Source organism: Perognathus longimembris, chromosome 7 (assembly GCF_023159225.1).
Source record: "Perognathus longimembris pacificus isolate PPM17 chromosome 7, ASM2315922v1, whole genome shotgun sequence".
In the NCBI taxonomy this organism is placed as follows: domain Eukaryota; kingdom Metazoa; phylum Chordata; class Mammalia; order Rodentia; family Heteromyidae; genus Perognathus; species Perognathus longimembris.
This window is the reverse complement of record NC_063167.1, coordinates 38095604-38121886: the sequence shown is the minus strand read 5'-3', so window position 1 is coordinate 38121886 and position 26283 is coordinate 38095604. Positions and strand designations below refer to the sequence as shown.

The window sequence follows — 26283 nt, the reverse complement described above, 5'->3', positions numbered from 1 at the left end:
TGTGGACAAATTAGTGTTCTGTGGGTTTCTGTTTCTCCACCAGCAAAATGGCTAGTTGTGTGTGGGAATATGTGCAAAATCTCAGGCAACCACAAAGCATGCTGGGACCATGGCCAGGTGTAGAGGAAGAACACAAGTGTCTCTTAAGCATGTATCTTGCTCCATTCACTGTATATTAGCCCTGGGGACCATCTCATAAAAGGAGGAGCCCAGAGTTGTGAGTTCTAATCCTATGTTGGCATGTTATTGCTGTGTAATTTGGAAAAAATTCACTTGACCTTCCTGAGCTTTGCTTTTGGTTTTATTTTTTATTGCAGCTGAGGAAGATTCAATCAGCACTGATGCCTAATTCTTTGTGGGTCTATGCTGATAGGTTTTATGATGTAGAGGCTCAGTCATTGCTTCTTTGAGACCATTTGTCATTAATCAAATTGTTATATGTTTGACCAAAGACTTAATGTTGATAATTAGCCTAAGTTGGTGTTAATTCTGGTGGGAAGGTAAGCATTGTTTTTATAAGAGTTAATCCAATATACTTAGGAACTGGCAAGATTTCCCTGGCCAGATGTGTCTTTTCACTCGCTCCTAAAATTGGTAGTAATCTCATAAGCAAACATGTAAGCAAGCAAAACAGGTGGCTTCCCCCTCCCTTTCTTTTTTTTTTTTTGTTCAGTTATTACATTCATTAAGTATGGGTTTTAAATAACTCAAGAAAGCAGTTTGGGTCTTGATAAAAAGTAATGTAGCAGTAAACAACAGAATATAGAAACATTTTCACTCATCAGTTATAAATGTGAAGGCAACTTGCATTTAATAGATAAGGTCAGCTGGCTTTTGTAGGATAGTAAAGAACCTTTATTTCTTCATTGTACAAATTACTAGGGTTTTTTTATTATTCATATATCTTACATGGATTGGAATAAATATGAAGGCAATTTCAATTTAATAGATAAACTCTGTTGGCTGTTTTAGGGCTGTGAAAAACTTCTTTCGACATTATATGAATTACTAGGTTGTTTGTTGTTGTTGTTGTTGTTTATCCCTCCCCAACTTCTTTCTTCCTTAACATTTTCTTATCTTCAGATATGTAGCTTCTATGTATCTAGTTGTCTTTGTGGGAGACTGCTAAGGCCATAGACGATGGGCCTTTTCATGAGCCTTTCAGCTTTTTGCCCTTTTGATTGCCTGACAATTTTATATTCTTTCTTTACCCCTTCCTGTGCACTTGTTTGGGCTGGCCATCCCAGTTGGTGACAGCATGGTGCTAATGAATCATCATGAAGGACTCAACCCCAGGTAGCCGTATATGTTTATGGAGGAATCCCTTCTGGTGGGTCAACTCAGTATACATGATTTGAAGGAGTAATCATTAATTTGGAGAGGGAAACATGTCTGTTATGTCAATATTTCATAAACTTACTTGATAAGAAAACCATCTGGTATGAAATGCAGATTTTCAGACTCCCTCCCAGGAAATTCAGGTTGCATAGGCTCTGGGCCAGGACCTAGGATTCTGTATTTTATAGAATCTTGGCTGATTCTTATCAATCCAGTTTTACAATAACTGTATTGTTTTAAACTACTGATATCTTAAGGGCAATTGAATTTTGTTGTGGGCATTTTGTCGCTGCACTGGATGTTCTAGCACTTTATTGTTGTTTGTGTCCAATGTATTTTCCTTTTTTGAGTTATACTGAAATTTGTGCACAAGAGAAAGTTGAAATCAGTAGATTTCTAGGCAGAATCTTCAATAGTTCTCAGTTAGCGTGGCAGAGTATAGTAGGAACAACCTGGGCTTTGGATTTACCTATATCTAGGTTTTCTTGTTGATATAAAGCAAACACTCCGTGGGGACAACTTAGATAAAAATCACCCTTCCAAGGTTCAGTCTCCTCATCTGTAAAATAAACACACCAAGAGAAGACCTGTGCTGCAAAGCTGACATGACAGAATGAATCCAAAGCACTTTGAAAAGTTGCATCACCAGGTATTATGCTGATATTATTATTATTCATAATGATAACCTTTTGAATGCCTTTGTAGTTTCCTTGACCCAACATTTTTTGTGAAATCTCTTCCCTTTTTTAGCCAGAGAGTTTCCTGAAATATATTAAAAGGGAAAAGTCTTAGGAGAATACGAAAAAGAAAAGCAGGCAGAGTGGACACAAATGTTTTCTGTTAGCTGGAGAAACAAGAACAGGTTCTGACCCCATGTGGGAAGGTCAGAGGCCAGGAGCCTCAATGCCCTTTGGTGGCTGTAATTCTCCTTTGAAAGGGAGATGGCCATATTGTCTTAAGAGGAAGACATATCTACCTTAGGAAGGGTGGGGACAATTTGGACAAATGGTCTGTTTTAGGGCCAGCTCTTATCAGTGTTTTGTGACAGCCAAGGGAAAGACCTGACTACCTAAAAGAACAACAGTCTTTGAAAATAATCAACATGCTTCTTATGCAGGGCATTTTCCATATTTGTTAAGAGAAAGTGGTATTGTACTTCTTGTTCTATTTATTTACTCGTCAGATGCTATAGATATTAGATGACTGTGTGTGTGTGTGTGTGTGTGTGTGTGTGTGTGTGTGTATTGGGGCCTTGAACTCAGGGCCTGGGCTCTGTTCTTGAGCTTTTCTACTCAAGGCTGTGTACTACCACTTCAGCCACAGCCCTACTTCTAGGTTTTGTGTGGTTGATAGTACAGACTTTCTGATCTGGGCTGGCTTTTGAACGGTGATCTTCAGAACTCAGCCTCCTGAATAACTAGGATGACAGGTGTGAGCCACTAGTACCCAGCTTAGATGCCTTTTATAAGATGGGCACTAGAGTTCAATGAGTTTAAGTAGCTTGCACAAAGGTACCTTGTTGGTAATTAGGCACCACTAGAGCTCATCAAGTTTACCTTGGTGTCCACTTTTCATTGCTATTGATATAATGAAGTCTCACCTCTTTCTATTTTATTCAACTTAATTTCAGTTTTATTGGGCCTGTGTGTGTGTATCTATGTGTGTGTGTGGGGGGGTTAATATGTCCTATAAGACACAATGTAGGATGCAGATAGCAGTCTTAAGGCTCATATTGGGCAGTGGCATAGACAAATGTGTACATAAATAAGTGTGACAAATAAAAGTATACATAAACAAGTGTCATGAATAAGCCTCTCTGTGAAGATACTATAGAAAATACCACTGGGTTAATTCTTCATTGCCTAGATTCAGAGAAGTTATAGAATTTTCTTTATCAAAAATATCAAGTTAATTTCTTTAGACAGTCACTAGTGACTCACACCTGGAGTCCTAGCTACATAGGAGGCCGAGATCTGAGGATAACAGTTTAAAGCTAAACCAGATAGAAAAGTTGGGGAGACTACATCTCTAATTAACTAACAAAAAAAATCTAAACTGGAGACATGACTCGAGTAGTAGAGCGCCAACTGTGAGTGAAAAAGCTGAAAGTATGAGGGCTGGAGTTCAAACAAGCTTCATCACACACAGAGAAAAACCACTTTATCAAGAGTTTTAGGGGCTGGGAATATGGCCTAGTGTTAAGAGTGCTCTCCTTGGGCTGGGGATATAGCCTAGTGGAAAGAGTGCCTGCCTCGGATACACGAGGCCCTAGGTTCGATTCCCCAGCACCACATATACAGAAAACGGCCAGAAGCGGCGCTGTGGCTCAAGTGGCAGAGTGCTAGCCTTGAGCGGGAAGAAGCCAGGGACAGTGCTCAGGCCCTGAGTCCAAGGCCCAGGACTGGCCAAAAAAAAAAAAAAAAAAAAGAGTGCTCTCCTTGTATACATGAAGCCCTGGGTTCAATTCCCCAGCACCACATGTATAGAAAATGGCCAGAAGTGGCACTGTGGCTCAAGTGGCAGAGTGCTAGCCTTGAGCAAAAAGAAGCCAGGGACAGTGCTCAGGCCCTGAGTCCATGCCCCAGGACTGGCAACAAAAGAAAAAAGAGAGAGGGTTTTAGTTTGTTTAAATTTCAGTTAGGAAAACAAGCTTTTTGTGAGTGAACAAAAGAAGGGGGAAAGTTTAAAGAGTAGAAGAACAAACTTTGCCATGAGAGGAAAGAGTGCTCAGCATTACGATTTGTGACATATAGAATGGTAGCTGCAAGATGACATTATGAGGACAGGCCTGGTACAGTGCATGGCACAAGACACTCAAATGGTGGCCACTACCATCTTCGTCATTATCATCATCATCATCATCATCATCATCATCATCATCATCATCATCATGATGTCCTGACCAATGAATGTCCTTGTTCACCAAGGAGGACCCAATGTCCAGATAGGTTAGCACTTGTCCCTTGATAGTGGCAGAGCAGGATCTAGAATCAAGGGCTTACCTTTATGTGGTTTGCTTTTCTGGTATTTGCTTGTGGGTTAGAAGTTTTCTATCATTGATGAGGTACAGCTCCATGGAGAGCTGTGTTCTCTTTCCTTGTCAGAGAAAAGAGGAACAAGACCAACAGGTTTTCATTTTAATCCACATTGCAGGATGCTGGGTTAGTTAGTGAGGCCAGTGATGCATGAGGCAAAACTGAAGGACCAGGCAGTTTTTGAAATATTCAATTTCTAGAAAGTGTGTATGGCCCAAGATCTCTGATGACTCAACAGAAGAGAAAAAAAGAACCCATGTCTTCAGATTTTGCATTTTATAAACTTCTCACCAATTCCAGATAGACATTATTCTCTTCAGCTGAGGACAAAACTGAGTCCAGGATAAAACAGTTTTTTTTAAATTAAGAGTATGCACTAACTGTCGGTAGTAGGGGAAGGAAGGTTCTAGAACATCCCTGCAACACTGTTCTTTCCATAGTTCCAAGTGAAATTATAAATCATGATCTATATGAAAATCCCCCAGTTTAAGCACAAACCCAACCACCCACAGCACATATAAAAATAGGACTCAGGTTAGAAATCATTGATAAAAGACGTTGATTTCTGTGAGCTCTCAAAGTATATATTGCCATCAGAGTACTGATAGTGTGTTCTTGAGGTTTGTCACAAATTAACCAAATTATATGCCTAGGGAGTTTTGCAGAGAAATACAGATCAGCATAAGCACCTTATCATAATAAGTAGTATGCTTTGGTTCCTGTTTATGTATCCCTGAAGGGCATAATACATATGATTACCTTGACACGAAGGAAGCCATTCTCATTGATGTTCTCTTTGTACTGTATATCTAGACCCCCAAATTAGTTGCAGTACCAATCAGTATAATTTCTAGAGAGTCTGTTTTAATGAAGTCTGGGTAAGTCTTGTGTTCTGCAGAAGTTTGGACACACCTACCAATATATCAGGCTCTGGTCACCAGGGTTGCTTGTGAGGAACTGCTAGGCTAGAAACAGATTTGATGCCTGAGCCTCAGAGAGCAGCTTTGGCAGCACAGTGGGGTGATCACTGGGTTTGAGGGTAGAGAAACTGGGAGCAGGGTAAGAACTGAACTTTGTATGCTGGGGACAGATGTGGAGGAAAAGGACCACAGGAAAGATATGGCTGATACCTACTTATCTCCTAGGTGGGAGCCTGGGAAGAATTCTGGGACCATCCCTTCACAAACATCAGAAATACACGATTTCCTATTTGTAGATTCATGAAACCCATGTGATAAAAGAACAAATATTTCTATATGTGTATAGTAGTATGATACATGTGTTGTGTGTATGTGTGTGTGTGTTTTTTTTGTGTGTGTAGTCATATGATGCCTCATTAGGTAGTCTTTTGGGGGTTATTTTTGCTCTATAATTGAAAATTTTCTGAAATAGAGTTTGCAGAAAATTTTTCTTCAGTTTTAATGAAATTTTAAAAATAACTACATAGAGATATAATTCACACACACACATACACACACGCACACACACACACAGAGTCCATCAGTTCAAGGTATGTATACGCTTTCTTAGTACTTTTACAAAATTGGTCATTCATTGCCCCAACCGATTTTAGAATATTTTTATCACTGCAGAAAGGAAATGAAAAGTTTAATGATCACTCTTCATTCCCATCCACCTCACCTATTTCATGGCAACCACTCATTTTCTTTTCCCTTATTGATTTGCTTATTCTGGACATTTTAGGAACATGTTAACATATAGTGCATGATTTCTGTGACCAGCTTTTTGCACTTAGTGTTTGTGAAGTTTATTTATAGCATGTTAGTATTTTATTTATTTTTATTGCATAATAATATCCCATTGTATGGTTATACCACATTCAGTTTATACATTTTTTATGTAATGGACCTTTGGGTCATTACCTGTTTTGCTATTATGAATAGGAATAGTCCTCTTATAAACATTCATGTGCATATGATTTTAATTTCTTTGGGAGTATGTATTTTAGAGTAGAATTACTAAATCAATTGATTACTTTGTTTCACTTTTCAGAAATTACCAAGCTATCTTCCCCAGTAGATGTACTGTTTTTTAAATAATTAAAACACATAAGAACTAAAACCACAGACGTGTCCCCAAAGATTTTAAAAATTAACATATTCATGAAACCACAATAGTGTCCCTTGGTTTGTTGTGACATTTTCTAGCAAAACAACCAAGGTTTGAATCAGTTACCCCATTAAACATGAGTTTGTGGAGACAAAAAGCTGACTAAGACATAGAGTCTGGTGGTCAACTACACCTGCTCGCCCACAGAGTCACTTTCCCACAGAACCACAAAGCCATAGTTGACTTAAAGATTCTCATTTCAGCAAAATGCAAAACAGTTCTTCAATGTGCCTTACTACTCTTCAAACTGCATATCTAACGGCAGTGTCAATGTCTCACACCTGTACTACTTCTTGGGAGGCTGAAATAGGGAGTATTGAAGTTCAAGGCCCACCTAGGCAGGAAAGTTTGTAAGATCCTAGGCACTGGTTACATGTTCCTGTCATCCTAGCATCATGGGAATTGTAAATAGGTAGATGGAAGTCCAGGCCTGTGCCTGGGCAGGAAGAGAGATCCTGTCTAAGAAAATAACCAGTCCAAAAAGGCCTGGAGAATTGGCTTAGCAGTAGAGAACCTGCATGACATGCATGAAGACTTGACTTCAAGCTCCAGTACCGACAGAAAGTATTGCAGATACTCCAAATGTGTATTCCTAGAATTTGCTTTATACAGTCTTAAGGCCACGCAATAGAAACCTATCTATTCAAATCCTGTTAAGTCTGGATATATCACTACATAGTACATAGTTTTTATACACCATTCTTTCTCTTGGATGTATGATAGTATACATAATTGCCATCCCCAAAATTAAAATTGCTACATATCCTTTAAACTCATGTGGTTATCAAAGAGGACAAAACATAAGCATGAATCTGTAGGAATTAGTTGGAATATCAAGCTTAGAAACTCTAAAAGTCAAATTATAAGTGTGTGAAATACTGAACCACATCTGTTAGCAGAGATTGAAGGAAAGATACCTTTATGATTAACTGCTTTACAAGATATTTCAGTCTTTCCAGTAGTATGATGAAGTCAGGGTTAATAACTTCATCTCGCAACTTAGAGAGCAAATTGTATGGGACAGAAATTTAAATTCAAGCCTGATCAAATGATTGTATTTAGTGATTTATAGCTAGGTGCCTCGCACTATTCATGCATTCTCTCCTTCTCTGGTTTAATCCTCCAAGGAGCTTGTGAAGTGTTGATCACTGTTACTCTATTTGACAGAGCTGAGGTGCAACAGAGAGGTAAAAGTCACTTAGAGAAAAGTTTGGGCAACAAGTAAGTTTGAGAGCTGGAGTCAGAAGCCTGATTAGTGAACATTATTAGTTGTTATTGTAATTATTATTGTTATTTTGTGCTGGCCCTGGGACTTAAACTCATGGCCTGAACACTGTCTCTGAGCTTTTTTTTTTTACTCAAGGATGGTACTTTACCAGTTGAGCCACAGCTCTATTTTCAGCTTTTTTGATGATTAATCAAAGATAAGAGTCTCACAGACTTCCCTGCCCCAGGTGGCTTCGACCTTCATTCCTCAAACCTCAGCCTCGTGATTAGATAGGAGTCACAAGTGACTGGCTTGTGAGGCTTACTTTGCAAGTAAAGATGTCTTCTAGAGAGCACAGTGGGATTTGGAGAGAATTTAGAGGGATTTTCATTGGTGAAAAGGCTAAGACATCCTCTAATAGACCAACATCTCTGAATTTATGTGGAAGTATGACCCCTGGTCCTGGAGTCCAGTGAGAAGGCTTCGTAAGGAAGGAGAGCCTTGAACTAGGCCTTTAGTCATTCACATCAGATACGTAGTAATGGGTCACTTCTGGGCTCAATATGATGTAGTGTGGTTTGTTGTGACCTCTGAGTCACATTGAGAAATGTGGTTGTGGGAGCAGCTTGCTCATTAAGTGTAGTAGCTAGAACTTTGACTAGTAGCCTCTTCCCCACAAATGACCCACATTGTTGTAAAGTTAGTAACCACCAACAGGAAGTGGCAGAATGCTTCTCAGCCACACAGCAGATTTCATTAGACACTTGCCCAAAGGAGCAGTTTTGGTCAATTTGGTCTCTGTAGGTTTCCAGGGAGGAATGGCCGATTATATACATCTCACATTGCACTGGTGTCCTCTTGCCTTTAATGCCTATGTTGATTAAATGCGCACTATGTTTCTTTTGCAGTCATAACACATACTGGACTGAAGGAGGGACTTACAAAAATTAAGATTTTAAAAATATCTCCCACCTAGGCACCAGTGGCTCACACCTGTGATTCCTAGCTACTCAGAAGGCTCAGATCTGAGGATTATGGTTTGAAGCTAAGCCTAGGCAGGAAAGTCTGTGAGACTCATCTCCAGTTAACCACCAAAAAGCCAGAAGTAGAGATGTGGTTCAAGTGGTACAATGCCAGCCTTGAGCAAAAAAAGTTAAGAGACAGTGCCCAAACTGAGTTCACTGAGACACACACACACACACACACACACACACACACACACACAATCTTCCAGCAATTTTACCAAGTTATGACAAGTCTTTTAATTAGTGGGCTTCTCATTGAAATCTGCTTAGAAAGTACAGTCCAGTGATACACTATGGGGGGGCTGGAAGTCTCTCACCTTTGTGCAGGATGGCTTTGAAAGGTCTGTACTAAAGGCATTGTGTGACTACAGAACTCCCAGTGACTACTAGGAGACCGAAATATACATATTGGATCAACATATTCAAAATCTAAGCCAGGCTTTTAATCCCAGGGGGAAAATAAACTGTCTGATTTTTAATTTTCCCAGGTCCATTGATAGAGTGGAGGAAACTTTAATTATGATTTTTGCCTTAAACTGGTAGCTTGTGAATGTGCTTCTCCCAGCTGTGAAATCAAGGATTTATTACCTACTGATAACCTCTTAAGTTGAAGAATTCTACCAAATGATAATGGAAGCATCCAGAAATTTGGATTTTAACTTTCTGGCTTTCCTCAGGTTTTCTTATTGTAGATCCACCTAGCCCCCAGCCCTACCCCTAGGCAAGCAAAACACCCAGATCTCCACATCCAGAAGCGCTATCTCCTTGTTAGCTCCAGAAAGACTGGGAAGAGGACATGGCTGCACAATCAATCAGACACACTCCCAAATCTCAGCAAATCTTACAAGCAGAAGGGGTGATGTCCCTCTGATTGATATTGTGGACGAAGTAGTCACCTGTCAGAAAGAATTGACTGGCTTTGGGACAGAAAAAGGCATTGCTCATGGACATAATCAGACTAACACCTACATTCTTTTTCTCCAAGAATGAAGACTGGCGTCTGAATTTCCACTGACTTTTATTTTCAATAACAAACATATGAAGGAAGCAAGCCAGCCAGAATGTTTTCCTGTGAAATGAGCAGACCTCGTAAAAAATGTTCAGGTTTGAACTGAGGTTGAAAGCCTGCTGCCCATTTCAATATTTCCTGTGCCTTTGTAAATTCTGAAGGGTTTTAGGGGTTAGAATCCAAACCCTTAGGCTAGGAGAAAGGCATGAACTTTTCTGAATTCTTATATGGCAGGCAGTGAGCTAAGGTGCTTCATGCATTATTAACTTACTTGAATTTCACAATCGCTCTGTGAAGGAAAAGGTTAGAGTTCATTTCAGTTTTCTCTGAAAAGCTGCTCAGCAGTGCAGGTCTCCACTGCTGTTGGTGGGTGGTGACACATTGAATTAATAATTCAACTCGTTTCTAGCAGAGATCGTTTACTCTGTGGAGCTGGTCACTGGATCCTTTGCCCACTTTTATTACAAATATGCCAAAGAGAATCTCAGCTTGAAATCAGTGGGGCCTCAGAAGGAAAGGAAAAGAGTGGTAGGAGAGTACTGCCCATTTCGTACAGAAATAGGATGACTTTTCTACAGAGAAACAGTGGTTTCAGACTGTGTAGTTAATCCCCCTTCTTATCAGTCTTCTCCCAAGGAGTTACAGAGCCAGGGAATGAAATGTTTGAGTGAAGAAGTCTGCACTTTGGAATAGGGCCCCGTGTGTTTCCCAGGCTATTGTGGGGTTCCTATTCAGCCTGGATTTCAATAGTGACGTGATTAGCATGAAACCAAGTGTATAAAGTAGCTCTTTTTCCCCCTGGTTCCTAAAAGAAGTTTTGTGGCATTTCTCTTTCTGACAGAATTGGCATGAAGCTTTGACAAACACAGACCCATGGAAAAGTTAAAGAGGACTGAGAGCAGACCCATTTTGTACACATCCTTTGCACTTAGAATGCAGAGCAGTGACACTTCTGTCATAATAACAAGGCTCTTCCTGCACTGGGGCCATGGATGAATAGGCCGTACCCACAAGGCCACTGGGAAAGTGCATCCCTAACTGTGGGCCTTTCTCTATTGTCCAAAAGTCACAGAGAATATTCTTGAAAGTTGCTTGTGCATCTTCTCACTCTCTCAGCGTTGATTGATATAAATCCAAAGTGCCTAACCTCAAGAGACTAGGGAGAAGACAAGAAGGGAGATATACAAACATTCAATGGAGGAAAAAAGTCATAGCCAGGTGTCTTTATCTGATAATTCAATAGAATGATAACAAATAAAAACAAAACAAAACAAAAAAGCCCAGAGAGTTCAAGAAGCAACTTGTTGCTGTGCTAGGCTCAGGTTCCAGATTTGCTATATTAGTTGGGTGACCTTGGCCAAATTGATGCTTCTTTATAAGTGATAAAAATGGGGGTGATTAGTTTCCTACCTTCCTCATACAGCTTTTGATACCAGATGTGATGGTATCCCATAAGAATGGGAAGGTATTTTGGAACTATAAACTCCTGTTAGTAAAATGAATATACTATTTTGTATTTGACATGTACTCTCTTCAATATATTCTGCCCATTTCTTACTCCATGTTGTGTCTGAGTACATGCTATCAGGCAGATCTGAAAAAAAATCCTTTTTTCAGATTTTATTTGTTGACTGATAGTTTCTCCTCCCCCACATAGTCTTTGAGCAATGAATACACAAGAGTCATTTCCCAAAACCGAGCAAGACTTCCTTCTCCTCAGAGCAGGACTTCTATGTCACCTTTAATGACCACAGAATACATTTCTGAATATATTTAAGTCCCTTCAGAAGTTGGCTCCAACCAACACTTTTATCCCAACTTTGCTACTCCTCATTTCCTTGTTGCCTGTCCCTTGCCCTTCCTCCCTTCATACACACAAAAAAATTTCTACTAAGAAATACTTTAGAATGTACAGACATAAAACAGAAAGAAAATAGAATTTTTGTTGCCTATAATCTCATAACCTTGAGGTAGCCATTGGCACAGCAGTTCTTTCTATAAATAGCTGAATTATTGTTAACTATAATTATGAAGCTTAGGACTGGGTGCTTAACACCTACTCCCAGTAAGTCAGTGTGATGAAAAAAAAAAAAACAAAACTTGCTAGAGTTTGCACAGCCCATAATAAAGTATTAAGAAGATTTGGGAGTGTATAGTCCACTAAAGAGCACCTATATATTTTAAATTTAATTTTTCATTACTCACATGATTTCTTTTTAAATCTTAGTCAACAAACTGAGTTTTGTGTTGACTATGACATTTCTTTTTACCTGTTGGAAATCTCTTTTAAAATGATCTGTAGTATGGATATTTGGTATATTTTCTTGGTTTTGCTTCTCACTGTCATGAGTGGGCCAAGGGTAAAATACCAGAATGTCTAGTTCAGAAGAGGAAAAAAAGCAAACATTATGGAATATTCATTGTGATCCCAATATCTTGTATGCTTTATTCAAGTTCCATATGATTCCCTAGTGGAATTGGTCATGTGACAGGCATAAGATGTTAACTATTAAAAATTAACCTCAGTCCTTCATTTCCTGTTTCAAATCTCTAGTGTCATTAATATTCAGTCAAAGGCACAACCCCCTCTAAACCATTTGTTTGGGGATAACCTCAAACCTTTGCTTAATATTTCCAATTGATTCCTTGAAAGGAGTTCTAATTGTTCAAAAGACTACATTGACATAAAATCAGACCTTCTGTAATTTTAACCTGGCATCAGGTATTTGGTATAGTATAAGTAATTACTAGCGCTAATGACACTAATATCAATCAATTTACAATTAGAAGTACCTGAATAAGTTGTAGTACTGAGTCATTTCAAAGAACAGTCACCATAAGTCTGTCATGTACCAGTCAGTATCTTAGTTAGGTTTTGGGGTCTAATGATGACTGCAATGTCCCTGCCCCTTGTGTTTCTTTTTGGGAGCAGATTGTGGGCAGATGCAATTCTAGCAGTACACATTATCTATAGAAGTAGCAAGGTTGATGGGTTTATTAACCCTACATTGGAGGGTGGAGAGTTAAGACTTCTGAAGTGGATACCATCGCAGATGTTTTGCTAAGCAAATAAGGAGATTGCTGTTAGATGGCACTGCCAAGAATGGGCCTACACCAACTAATTCATTTAAGTGGAGGGCCTTCTTGGTTTCTGATCTGCCCCATGTCAACGGCCAGCCTTTAAACAATCTCAGGATGTGGGAGGTAGAGGACCAATCAAGAACTCTCTCTTCCTTGCCTTTATTTTGTAGGTGAACAGCTAGGCTCAGAGAAGTTAATTGTCATAGAAAAATGTAGAATCCAGAAAAAATAAAACTCTTAAAAAGGTTTGAGTTCATCCACTAGAAAAATGATATCCACTGTGTAAATTCACCTAGAGTACCCAATTGGAAAGTGTGTTGTTAACTGTTGCATTGGAATTATTTCATTCAATTGTAATAAAGTATACTCAGTATAAAAAAAAAAAAAAGGTTTGAGTTCAAATCCAGAAAGCAAACAAAAAATTAACATACTTTGAAACTCCCTCTGTGGTATAAATCAGATATTGGCCCCATGTGTCAGTAGTCTACAAAGCCTCTCAAAGCACAGATACATACATACATATATTCATATATACACATATTTTTTTTTGTGTGTGTGTCTGCATGCATGTGTGCATGTGCCAGTCCTGGGGCTTGAACTCAGGACGTGGGTGTTGTCCCTGAGCTTCTTTTGCTCAAGGCTAGCTCTACTGCTTGAGCCACAGCTCTACTAGCGGTTTTTTTTTGGGGGGGGGAGGGGGGCATGGGGAGATCAGAATCTCAGATTTTCCCTGCCTGGGCTGGCTTAAATCCATAATCCTCCGATATCAGCTTCCTAAGTAGCTAGGATTATAGGCTTGAGCAACCAGCACCCAGAAACAGTTTATTCTTTTAAAAAATTAAAAATATGATTATTTTCAAAGGGACTAGCTCTCAGTCATCTTTTTGTATTCTGCTTTCCAGACATATCTGTTTTTAAAAGTTTGTGGTCCTTGTCCATCATGTTTGAGTGTACAGATGTTCTTTTTGACATCTACCTTTGTTATATTTGATTACAAGATACAGAGAAGCCACATTTTGGGAGGTTGATTTGGGAGTCTTTATTAGAAATCTGAAATGAACACATGTCCCCAGAAAACTTGCAGCCTCAAATGCACTTAATAATGTTAGGAAACTGAGCCACGAGGGTAGTAAAGAAAGACCAGAAAACAATCTCAACAAACCAGATCAACTGTAATGGAGAGTTGAAGAGGAATACCATGGTGACCTGAGGAGTGTCAGAAGATACCAGGTATGGCGCAATGGTGGCAGAGGTCCAGAGAGCCTAAATAGGGTATGGTCAGGGGGCGGGGTCACAGGGACCTAACGAGTTCAAAGGGTCTTTCGAGTTTATGGTATAGCTATGGCAGATCCAGGAACCTGTTGCCCAAGTCCCTGCCCCTGCTTCTAGGAATTCAGGCTGGCCTGTCACCAGGGGGTGGAGGAGAGACTTTACCTCTCCCAGTTTTCCAAAAGTCCTTATCATCCACCAGATGACAAGATGGCGCCAGTTAGACACAGTATCCATATTTCACCTTCACATATTGGTCTTATTGCTTTCTGGAAACAGTGTACAGATATCTGCATTGTGGTCTTCACTCCTATTTTTTCTCCTTCTTGTTTTTCAGTGGGAAGAAAATAAATCCAATCTTAAAGGTTGTTTCTGCTTATCCCACTCCCTCACCTCTTCAACTTGGGGTATTTTACCTCCTGATCTCATGCCATTCGAATTCTAATGTTAGTGACCTTAAGTCACTCACACCCTAACTGGTTTAAATTTCTTTACCTGAGTAAGGGTAACTTGCTTTAGATGTCTTGAAGGATGTACAGTAGTGCCTCAGGGGTAAAAGAAGGCCACACTTCTGGGGTAGTGCTTGGGTTCTGGACATATTGCCTGTCCAATTGCTGAGTGCTATCACAAGATGCTGTCCAGAATACAGGATGAGATTCCGTATCATAAATTTCCACAACAGTAACTATAGTTGTAACAATTTTAAGCCCTAAGAGGCATTGTGCCAGCTGAGTGTGGTGGGACAACTGTAATCTCAGTTTGCAGAGGCAGAGGATCATGAGTTCAAGGTCAACTTTGCCTACATAATGAGACCTTGTCTCCATAGATAGACTCTGTCTCTGTAGATAGGTAGGTAGATAGAAAGAAAGATGATAGATAGATAGGTAGGTAGATAGATAGATAGATAGATAGATAGATAGATAGATAGATAGATAGATAGATAGATAAAGAAATACAGGCAGTATGCCACTAGGGAAGGGTGTGTTTTAGACAATTCTGAGTTCAGACATGATTTATCTAATGTTTGAAAAGCAATTCTGGAATCTTCAAAGAATCATGTGGCAGCTATTCCAGTGTAGCTACTTTTCCATCTGTACTTTTTGAAGGTGTTTTCCATTTGGGGGTAGGGTGGGGTGGGGAGAAGCATGTTGGAAATTGGTCTTTGCATTCCAGGGTTCTGATGCAAAAACCTGTCTAAGAGATTGAGCTGAGCATATTAACCAATATCATTTAGAGCTGATTAAAACTATCATCTTAATTAAATACAAGAGAACAAGAAGTTCTCAGTCTTCTGGTAGCAATTAAAGACTAAAGAGTCAATTTGAAGTTGTTTTTGCAACTCTTAAAATAATACTCCCAGCCCTCCCTCCCATGAAAAGAGTTTCTTAGCTAGAGACATGCCCTCACATTGAGGTTTGTGAAAGCTGTTAAGGACCACAAACCTGCTGGCAAGTCTTCTGTAGCCAAGGCTACGTAGTTCTCAAAAGCTAAGGGTTCAAGCTCAGGATACAACTGATTGGGAAAGAGAGCCCAAACAAAGGACCTTTTGAGGCAGGAAACTGGGCTTTGGCTTCAGCACAGAGCAGTGTGGGGCTGGAAAAGTGCCCTGGGACTTGCCTGGGAGAAGAGGGACTATGGGATCCATGGAGGAAGTATAAAGTTTCCATACAGTGAGGGGTTATGTTTCAAACCTCTCAAAAGTTGGTTTCAGAAGCTATTATCTTCCCTCTGTCAGCCTGACCAACAAGCATATAATATATGGAATTGACATTATGGCATGTGTTTGAATAGAAAAGGGGAATGACCCATGAAGGGGCGATGGACTTCACCTTCCTAGTAAGGATGTCTGTCTTACCTAAAGGCCAGTGTTGAGTTTTTGTTTGTGTGTTTGTTGTTTTTTTTTTTTGTGTGTGTGTGTGTGTATGTGTGTGTGTGTGTGTGTGTGTGTGTGTGTTTAAGCAAGCTCCAAAAGTTCCAGCAGTAATTAAGATATTCAACTACCCACTTCATTGTCCAACGTTTATTAGTTAGCTTGATATAGCTATTGAAGTTAAAAAGATACAGTTCCTATTCAAGGAGTTTAAGATCTAGGTGACTGGATAATAAGAATGACAAGTAACAAAGACAGATTTCTGAATAAGTACTTCCCACTGCAAGTACTCACATTTGCTCCTCCCAAGTTGGTGTTTAATTTTTACCTTCCCTGATCTGAAACCTCTCATGGTTATCCCCCAAGATATTCCAAAGGGCAGCAAAGTGACTGATCAAGGAGTCCAGCAGGAGATGTGGGAGAAAATTTGATTATGTTATTCAATGAAGGAAAATCATTTAAATGCTGGTATAATGTAGTCTCTTTCCCTGTTCTCTCTCTCTCTCTTTATATACTATATATGTACATATATATATATATATACAGACATATATATATATATGTGTGTGTATGAACAAAATAAGCATTTATCAAGCGTTTTGGAAGTTTGGTGGCTAGGGACCAATAAGAATAAGGAAGGAAATGGGATGAGTTTTGCAGAATCATGGACAACAGGGCTTAGCCTGGACTAACTGAACACTGAGGAAGAAGAGCAGAGCCTGTGGTGACATATTTGAAAATTAATTCCTTTGAACAGATGGGGCTCAATGCCCCCAGTATGTATTGATAACCAGCAAGTATTTTGCTTTCAAAATACAAGAGAGCAGTTTAAGCTGTGACCTCACAGCTCTGACTAGAGAAGGGGTGATTTGAGGCTTTTAGACATGAGGTGTGGGCAAGTGACTTTGTGCTCATGTGTTCCTGCTATATTCCTCGTGTGTACATGTCTGTGTCTACATTTCCCATTTACTTGGACATATCCCATCATACTGGTTTAGGACCCACCTTGACACTGTAATCTTCACTCCACTGCTCTGTAAAGACTCTACAAGTGAGTCTATACGTTGAGGTCCCAACAGTTGTGACTTCTACATATGAGTTGGGTCAGGGCACACAATTTGCCCCGTAACTGCTTCTCACTTATATGTGAGGAAATTGGAGTTCAAGCCAGGTAGCTTGAGATTTGAATTTAGGCTTATCTGGCTCTGTCATGGTACATTTTACTTCACATCCTTGTTGCCTACTCACAAATTGCAAAGACTGTGAGCAAGGAAGGAAAATGTCTCCTGTGGTTCAAGTTTAATTCATCTGACAGAGTGTTTGATGTTTGTTAGTGGCTACATTTAGTTTGACCAGTTGAAACTTGCATCATGATGTTGTTTAAAATCCAAGGTTAGTACTTAGCTGAAACTTTTTTTTATTGCTATAAAGCTTAGAGCCTGTTGGCCCAGATCATTCCATCCTTATTTGGAAGATCTTAGGAAATGGAGTAAGCTATAGGCTGTTTGGCAGCCCAGTAAGTCCCTGGTAATTGGACCAACATTCCATAGCAAAACTAGTCAATGTTAGATATTGTTTATTGATTTTTCTCTTATTTTCGAATCTTTATAAAAATAGATTTTGCCTGGGAATATGGCTTAGTGGTAGAGTGCTTACCTTGCATGAATGAAGCCCTGGGTTCAATTCCTCAGTACCACATAAACAGAAAAAGCCTGAAGTGTGTTGTGGCTCAAGTGGTAGAGTGCTAGCCTTGAGCAAAAGGAAGCCAGGGACAGTGCTCAGACTGTAGAGCTGGCAAAAAGAAAATTAGTTTTTTTCCCCTCCCTCTTACATAAGAAAGAGACTGTGAGGGCCAGGAGTGTGGCTTCATGATAGAGTGCTTCCCTAGCATGCACAAAGCCCCAGGTTCGATTACTCGGTACCACATACATAGAAAAAGCTGGAAGTGGCACTGTGGCTCATGTGGTAGAGTGTGAGCCGTAAGCAAAAAAAGCTCAAGGACAGTGCCCAGGCCCTGAGTTCAAGCCCCAGGACTGGCAAAAAAATAAAAAGAAAGAAAAGAAGAGACTGTGGCCAACTGCATATATATTGTGTGCACAAACACAACCCAGTTGTCCCAGGGGAGGCTAGAACTAACATAGCAATAAGCAGTGAGGGAAGCCAGCCATCCCTGGTCCTTAGGATGCCCATGTTCATGAGGTAGGTGGAAGAAGGTTCTTCGAGAGCTGCTGAGCAGAGGCGTGGCATTGATGGTGTTGGCTCACCTTTGAGGAGTGGGAATGACACAAGTGTCAGTTCCAGCCCAAGCTGAAAGCAAAGCCTGTGAGTGGTGCCCCTGGGTAAATCACCAATCCTTTTCTTACGTACACTGGTCTCATTTTACAGAAGGTCTTGAGAAGCATGCCACTTGCTCAGTGTCCAATGGACCAAAATGAGAAGCAGATCAGAGCCTAAACTATGTTCAATTACACGCATCCCACCCCACCTCAGTATCAAATTTAAAAAGTTAAAGGCTTATAAACGTTCACAGTTCGTGTTTAGCATCTATATGTGAAATAAGTAATGAATTGTCATGGGCCAAGATAACACTGTCTGTATCCTCACCGAAGGGACATGACCCTGTGGCCATACCCATGAAAGTAACAAGGGTGAGCCTTTTTCTGTGTGCCAAGCATTGTGCTCACAGAACATCTTCACACTCCTCCCTGTGAGAGGTCAAGTGACTTGTTGAAGGAGTGGACCACACATTGGCAGGCACACCAGGCCAATATTTACCTGCAGAGTGAGTGTCTTCTGTAGCCATTTAGTTCTAAGGTCCACCTTGGTATACACTGGAATCAAGTGATGTGTTCAGATTGCCTTTGAGAGTGTGCTTAGAGTGATATCCACAGTCAGGTTAGAGAAGTGAGTGAAGTCAAGACAGAGCCAGCCTTAGACACTCCTGGAAAGCAGGCGATATTTATTTGAACTGTACTCTCCAGAATCTGGTGTGGCTTGGTGCCGCAGAAAGGCCTTCATCCCCCTGGTTCCAAGAGGATGGGGGTGTGTCTGAGAATTCAGGAGGTTACTTGGGAAGGTAGTAGGTCACACCTCACTTGGCAGGAGTCCCCTGACTGAGCTTCTGTACCACAATCTTTCTTCCACATGGCCACCAGAGTGACCTTTCTGGCACACTGCCCCCTTCCTCAGACATTTTCATAATTGAGTCTCTACCAAGTATCCTGTAGTGCAGAGAAGGTAACTATTAAGCCTTGCCCTTCCCAGCCAGGAACTTAGTCTTGTCTAATGTTGCAAACTGTACACACAAAACAGATTTTTTAGAACTGATTACAGATGAATCGAGGCCCGCATTTCTTGAAGAATCGTCTAGATAACCCATGTTCTACTGGGCTGTTCATCTTTCAAGTGAAAGCAGGCAATGAACCTTGATGAAAGTCTGGGTAGCGGGGGAAGAGTTCCTGCTGAACTTGCTATGGGAAATAACCACCAAGTCCCCCTCCTCCCTTTCTTAGAGAAGAAGGTTCAGAGAAAAAGCCTACTTTCTTAAGTCACTAAGGGATTGGATATGGAACTCTCCAGCCAGGATTTTCCACCTGCTCAGAGGCCAGCCCCTCCTCAGCCTGTCTGCAAACCAGGCATGTTTTTCTCTTGTATCTGGAAGCCATGTGTTGCTCAAGCTTTTCTCTGTTCTGAGATAGGCCTCTGATGTCTGGCATCTGGAATCATCCCATTTCTTTTCTTGAAACTTTTCTGGCAAAGCTGTTGTAAAGCTTAGTTTATAACTAGGCCACATGATATATGCACTATATATATATATATATATGATATATATAGTGCATATATATATATATATGATTCAATGGGAGAGGTGTTTTTATTTTGGGGTTTTGGGATACTTGGGATTAGCACACACCATTTGAGCTATGCCTCCATTTTGTTTGTTTGTTTTTGTTTGTTTTTGAGAAGTTTCACTACCTTTTACTTGGCCTGGCCTGGTAGATGCTCTTCTTGTCTCTACCTCCAAAGTAGCTGGGGTTGGGCTAGGAATATGGTTTGGTGGTAGAATGCTTGCCCAGCATGCATGAAGCCCTGGGTTCGATTCCTCAGCACCACATATACAGAAAAAAAAAGCCAAAGTATTTGGGCTTACTGGTATGTACTGTCATGCATTGCTTCAATGTATTTGTGTGGAGTATGCATGTGTAAATTGTATGTTATGTATATGATATATCAGTGTTCAAACTAGCTTTTCTTATTCCAAAGTGAAAATTTTTCTTTTTAGAGAAGTTATTCTCACAGCAACTAGAAGTAGCATAGCCTGAATGTCATTAAAAATAAAAATTCTTGCACAGAGGGTGGTAGAGGTCTTGCCTAGCAGGAGCAAAGCCCTAGGTTTGCTTTCCAGAACTACTAAAAGAAAAAAAAAATTCTCAGCCCCCTCCCTGTAAATCCTCATTGAGTATTTGAGTAGATCTGGGCAGGGTCTACAAGTATATTTATTTGTTTGTTTGCTTACTTCCTTGTTTATTTTATGTGACTGAATCTGAGAATTATCACCTAAATCATAACCTTGTCAATCCCAATTTTACTCTTTAAGGCAGACATAAAAATAAGCACCAGCCTTAAGTCTAAAATATTAACATAAACACACAACAACAACAAAAGCCCAGTATGCATAGAGATTGAAACAGTCTATCCAGAATGACTGGCTAGTCTACCTTCTGTTGGATTGTGAGAGGCAATGGAAAGAAATGATTTGCAAGCCTAATTAGACCTGCACCCCAGTTCTCAAACCTGCAGCTCTAAGCCCCCTGCTAATTGGCAGTCCCTTAATAGATTAGAATTTGGCATGAGGTTTGCATGTTATTATAAACCACACACAGAAAGACCCAGTGGCTGAGGAACTCCTGCCAAGCCCCCGGGTTTTTGTGAGGCTTTTGAAGTGCTCTGGTCTTTCAATATTTTGTATAGTTAGTGTACTGAAAGGCATCACACCATTTCTTTAGATGGGATTTGTGAAGGGCAAGTTTGTTGAATAATTAATTCTCTGAGACCCATTCTGTCATCTTAATAGACAAGCAGCAGTCCACATATGCATCCTGCTCTCAGCAGCGCTTAAAGTGTGATAGAGAGATTATTTATTACAGACCCTGTCCTGTTCCTACGATTCTCCCCTTACTCCTTTGTGCTTTGTGGGGGAAGGGAAGGAAGAGGCATTGGTGTGCACCTGCTACCAGGAAATCCCTGGGGCTGCCTTTCAAGACTGCAGGACCAGTTCTGTAGATGAGGAACTCAGGTCCTGAGAGTCACTAGCCAGGTGTCACACTGTCAGGACTTGGCAAGGGTGGGAGAGACTTGTATTTTGGTCTGCTGATTTCACACCGCCACAAAACCAAAGCAAACCTAACCGGGAAAACCATCTTTTGATATTTTTTCTCATTGGTCTCCAGTGATTAAAATGATGGTGGCATGGTTTTCTTTGACTTACACATGTTTTCACCCTTGAATAATGTACTATAAGTTCTCCCATCCCCGTCTCACATTATATATGTCCTCATATATAATGTCCTCAGACAGAGTACAGTACCTTGCAGAAGGATGGAGGGAATATGTGGCTTTGCATGCAGTTACAGCCTCACCTTTTCCCCACCACCCCCCTAAGCTTCAGTCACATATTCCACCATCTTTGAGCATTTCTAGGGGCTTGGCTCATCCCTCTAGTCCTATCAATTAGGTTCCACATGGGGATTCTTCCATGTCTTTTCAAGTTCATTCACTTCCACCAAGAGGGAGCAGTAGTAGAGGCTGAGATTTCCATGAAAACATACCAGACAGCTCTCATGGCAATAACCATGGTGAAGGAGAATAATGTTATTTGGCATTGTGCCCTTTAAAAAAAAAAATGTATGTGTTGGGGGAGGGAGGACTATGTTGGTGGGAGGAGCAAGATGGGCAGAGAGAACAGTGGGGGCTTTGTAATGTACTGCAATCGAGGGGTCACGTGGCAGGGTACTGAGGGGAGGAATGGGGTAGAGAAGCCTGGACACCACTCCCCCCTTCTTCGTTTAGCTACCCTCTTTGCCCACTCAGCCTGATTCACACATTTTGAGAAGTTGTGAAAGGGAAGTTAGGGAGTTTTTATGTTTTGATTTGGAAGAAGGACTGTAGACATTCTGTTCCTTCTAAGGAAGCTGGCTCCATGCTGCTTTACAAGGATTAAGAACCTGGCTTTCAGAACCATTGGAGACACATCCCAGGAGCTACCCTTTTCTCTCAACAGCTGAAAAATGCATCCCGGAGCTGGAGCTGTGGCTTCCTGGAGAGTTTTGGCAAAAGTTTTGTTCCCCCTGGAACAATAGAGTTCCTATAGCAAGCCACCTAGGAGGTACAGCCTGCAGCCAGTGTTTCCTAGGGCATCTGAATGCCTACATTTTTTTTTGTTCCCTTCCTAATAGGAAGAGGAAGGCACTGCCAAAGCAATTGAAGGTGGGTGCCCAGCACCTGAATTGCTATCTGTCATAGATAAGAAGTCTCCCCTGGTTTCCATCAAAAGCACCCAAAGGTACAAACCATGATGGCTACACAAGTCCAGAAAGTCATCCCGCCCCCACATGCTCCAGGATCTTGCCTGAGCCTTAGTTCTTGCTTTTGTAAAACTGAGTTTCCACTGCTTTCCTGAGAAAGGGCTATTGGCAGACATACAGGGGTGCCCCTGTAAAGCCCTTGGAGGAGTACACATGTGGCCGCAGTACCTCATGTTCAACCTTCCCTCCTGGTAGCCCACTCTCTCCATTTATGCTGATTACTGCTGCTTTGACAGAACCCAGAAGTTCGAAAGTGGAATACAAGGTTGGGCGTGCTTCTGGAGCTTTTCTGTATAAATGATCATCATTGAATTCTGCATCTTTCTTTGCAAACTGAACAGTGGTATGATCTCACTTGTCTGGGACAGGGGTAAGTGGTGAGACACATCCGTTTTATGCAGCAGCCCTACAAACAAAGGCTTTTGTTTCCATACCCTTAATATTAGAAAGGTCTATGAGATACCTGATAAGACCATCCTGCTTGTATTGCACGTGAAGAAATGGATCCTGAGAGAGTGGAAGCAAAAGTGTGGTCCTGGGATCACAAGGCTGGTTCTCAGCAGAATTGAAACTAAGACACACAAGATACTATTAGCAATCATTGTTGATGATTTGTGGTTTTGTTTGTTTGTTTTTGTGTTTTGGTCAATCATAAAGCTTGCATTCGGGCCAGGCATTCTCCCAGAGCTTTTCTGCCCAAAGCTAGTGCTCTACCACTTTGAGCCACAGTGCCACTTCTGGTTTTCTGGTGGTTTATTGGAGATAAGAGTCTCATGGACTTTTCCTGCTTAGGCTGGCTTTGAACTGCAATCCTCAGATCTCAGCCTCTTGAGTAGTTAGGATTATAGGTGTGAGCTATCAGCTTCAGGCAATGATTTGATTTTTTTTTTGAACATTGTATTGGCCACATAGTCCTCAACTCACTTGTCTAATCATATGGTTATCATGTATTTCTTCCACTTGAACCACAATCTAGCACTGAATTATTTCACCTTCTATATCATCAGAGAGAACTATCTCAGACCCCTGGAGAGTCTCACATTCTGGAGGAGCAGGTTGTTAATTTGCTCAGACAAGATGCAAAGTGAACTGAGCTATTTGAACTAGAGCTATTTGGCTTCATTTTCTTTTCATTGTGTAGTAATCTCAGCGAGGTATATGTAGAAATGTTTATCCCAAGTAAGGAAAATCTTCTGGACTTTAGGATATTTTATTTAAACTCCCTGTCATTTCCTTATTAGCAAATACCTTTTTATCGTCTACGTTTTAGGAACTATATAAGCATCTTCAAACATCTTTTTTTCTGTCTATTTCCTTTCATTGATAAAGACTAGCTAGGGGAAACAGTAGTTTTGTTACCTTCTTGGAAAGAATATACATTTCAGTTGTGGATCTCTTCCTCCCTTTCTCTTTCCCTTCCTCTTCTCTTCCCTCCCTCTCTTCTTGAGTACATTTTTGGCATTCACAGAACAGAAAAAATCTTTGAGATAGATTTACTAGACTAGTCAATGCCTGTTACTGCCAAGTCATGTGCCAGTAGATGTAGTCATGATTCCAGTTTTGTACTGCTGCGTGAAAGTTCCTGTTACCTCTTTGTGTAGCATTGAGCAGAGACCACATCGTAATTATATCTGAATTTACTTATTCAAAAGCCTTTTCCTCCCTTTCTTGCCCATTAAGAGCCACTTTGAAAACTCAGAGCTCAGTGAGGTAAGAGCCAAGTCTTAGATATCTGGGAAAAAAATCTTTGAGTCTGTGCTTTAGTCAGGTGTTTTCTGCAATGCCATTCACTCCCTGGATACTTCTAAAATGACAATGTAACCTGTAAGTACAGCACACCAAGAGGAAATCAACAACAAATTAAAAAGTGATTAGTGAGCTTTTAGGCAGAAGGTCAAAGGGATTATTTTGGACTTCAAACTTTTCAGCTTTCAGGGCTATATTCAGTTACAACATTACATCCCTGAATTATTTGTGCAGGTGGCAGCTGTCAGATTTGAAGAAGGTTTCTGTATTTTACAAAAGGAACATTGACAGGGCTGGGAAGGGGGACTGTGCTCCTGGGGTGAGAGTTGCCTTCTCCACCGGGCTCCAGGCTTGCCTAGTGCAAGTGACAGTCTTTGCCTGAGCTGACACAGCCCTGTCTAGATAAGTCCAGTGACCTGGTTGAGGAATCCAGTTAAACCACTTGCCCTGGCATCATGTAAACAGGAAGATGGTAGATTTTTCTTCTTCTTCTCAGCATTGGAAGGGAGAAGATCTAAGCTTTGTTAAATGTCTAACCTATGAAATTTCATCCTCATACCTCTTGTGAGTGGGTGTTGAGGTTCAGAGAAGTTAAGCAACTTGCTGCAGATCACATAGATTATAAGTGGCAAAACTGGTTTTTCAAATTCAGGTCTGAGTGACTTTCTGAAGATCTCCAATCTTTCTCTTACTTGGCACTTTTCTTTTGGACATGATTCCCCAGAGGATCTTAGCAGATGGATTAGGGATGCTGAAATCGATCCCTTAGTCCTTAGAGCAGCTGGGCAGGGTGAAGCAGAGCAGCAGAATCACTGGGGCAATTTCCCCTACCTTTCAAGAGTATTTTTCTAATAATTTTAATACAGGAAAAGAGACTGAGAAACTGTTAGGATTAAGGATTTTGAAAGCCATCCCAATCTAACCACCCATCCGAAAATTGAAGCTATGAAACTATGTATTCTTCATTCATGTGGCAATATGTTGTTGAGGGGAGAATGGGTTAGGATAACTGGTTAGGAGAAATAATGAGATACACAGGTCAGTTCATAGAGTATACCTGGTGGGGAGACAGATCTTCTGAATTCTGGATTGCTTCCTTAACATTTGTTCAATACACCTTTGCTGAGCACCCACTAAGTGCTAGGAATTATTCTTTATGCTGGGGATCCAGAGATGAATAACATGAATCCTTTCCTGAAATGACTCAGCAAGTGAGTGCAGGAGTCTTATAAGAAAGGAATAATTGCGTGAAGTGATAATATCTAAGATGCCATGAGGTTTTAAACTATCACCTTATTATTGTATGAGCCTAACACCATTATAAGTCAGATTTGTGATGCCAGCAAATATCTGATGGGCTTTAATTCTTATGTCCTTGTTCACCTGGCTTTAACTCTTTAGGATTAATGAGCTTCTAGCAGAAGGAGGTCATATTGTTGTTTTTCTTTTAGATAACTACTGCTTTTAAAAATAGAACTCAGGTAATACTACTTTGTAACACCTAGACAGGTCTTATTATGTCCTCTGAAGCATAACCTTGTAATTTGTTAAGATACATATCGTTTATCTAGCCAGTAGGGTAGAAGTTCCTGCTAGCCCACTCAACTCATGGAGTGTCTGTCTGTGTTAACACTTTTGTAGCTTCACAACGCTTGTCTTCAGATCTTGTTCCTGCAACTCACTGGGTGATCATGAGCAATTCACGTAGCTTCTGCACCTCCACTTGTTCTGTACTGCCCTGCATTGCTGACTTGATGTAATCCTTAGCCTTATAATTGAAACCATAAAGGACTCATCTTCACTTAAGAATAAGACACATACATAAACACATGCACACACAAATTCATTTGTCTCATGTGGCCACTGCTTACCATAGAAGGTAGTGATGAGTCAAGAGTTATTTCTAGGGGCTGGGAATATGGCCTAGTGGCAAGAGTGCCTGCCTCGTATACATGAAGCCCTGGGTTCGATTCCTCAGCATCACATATA

At 40.6% G+C, this 26283-nt stretch overlaps 1 protein-coding gene and 2 long non-coding RNA genes across 3 annotated transcripts in view; all 3 read left to right on the top strand.

Annotated features, from left to right (window-relative positions):
- Positions 1–26283, top strand: part of Plpp3 (phospholipid phosphatase 3) — a 75626-nt gene that overhangs the window by 4664 nt on the left and 44679 nt on the right. The window lies entirely within an intron of this gene.
- LOC125355213 lies at positions 3477–4891 on the top strand. Its single transcript, XR_007211616.1, has 2 exons — positions 3477–3507; positions 3952–4891. It is a non-coding gene; the product is annotated as an uncharacterized LOC125355213 (long non-coding RNA).
- LOC125355212 lies at positions 13644–20337 on the top strand. Its single transcript, XR_007211615.1, has 3 exons — positions 13644–14681; positions 19041–19047; positions 20327–20337. It is a non-coding gene; the product is annotated as an uncharacterized LOC125355212 (long non-coding RNA).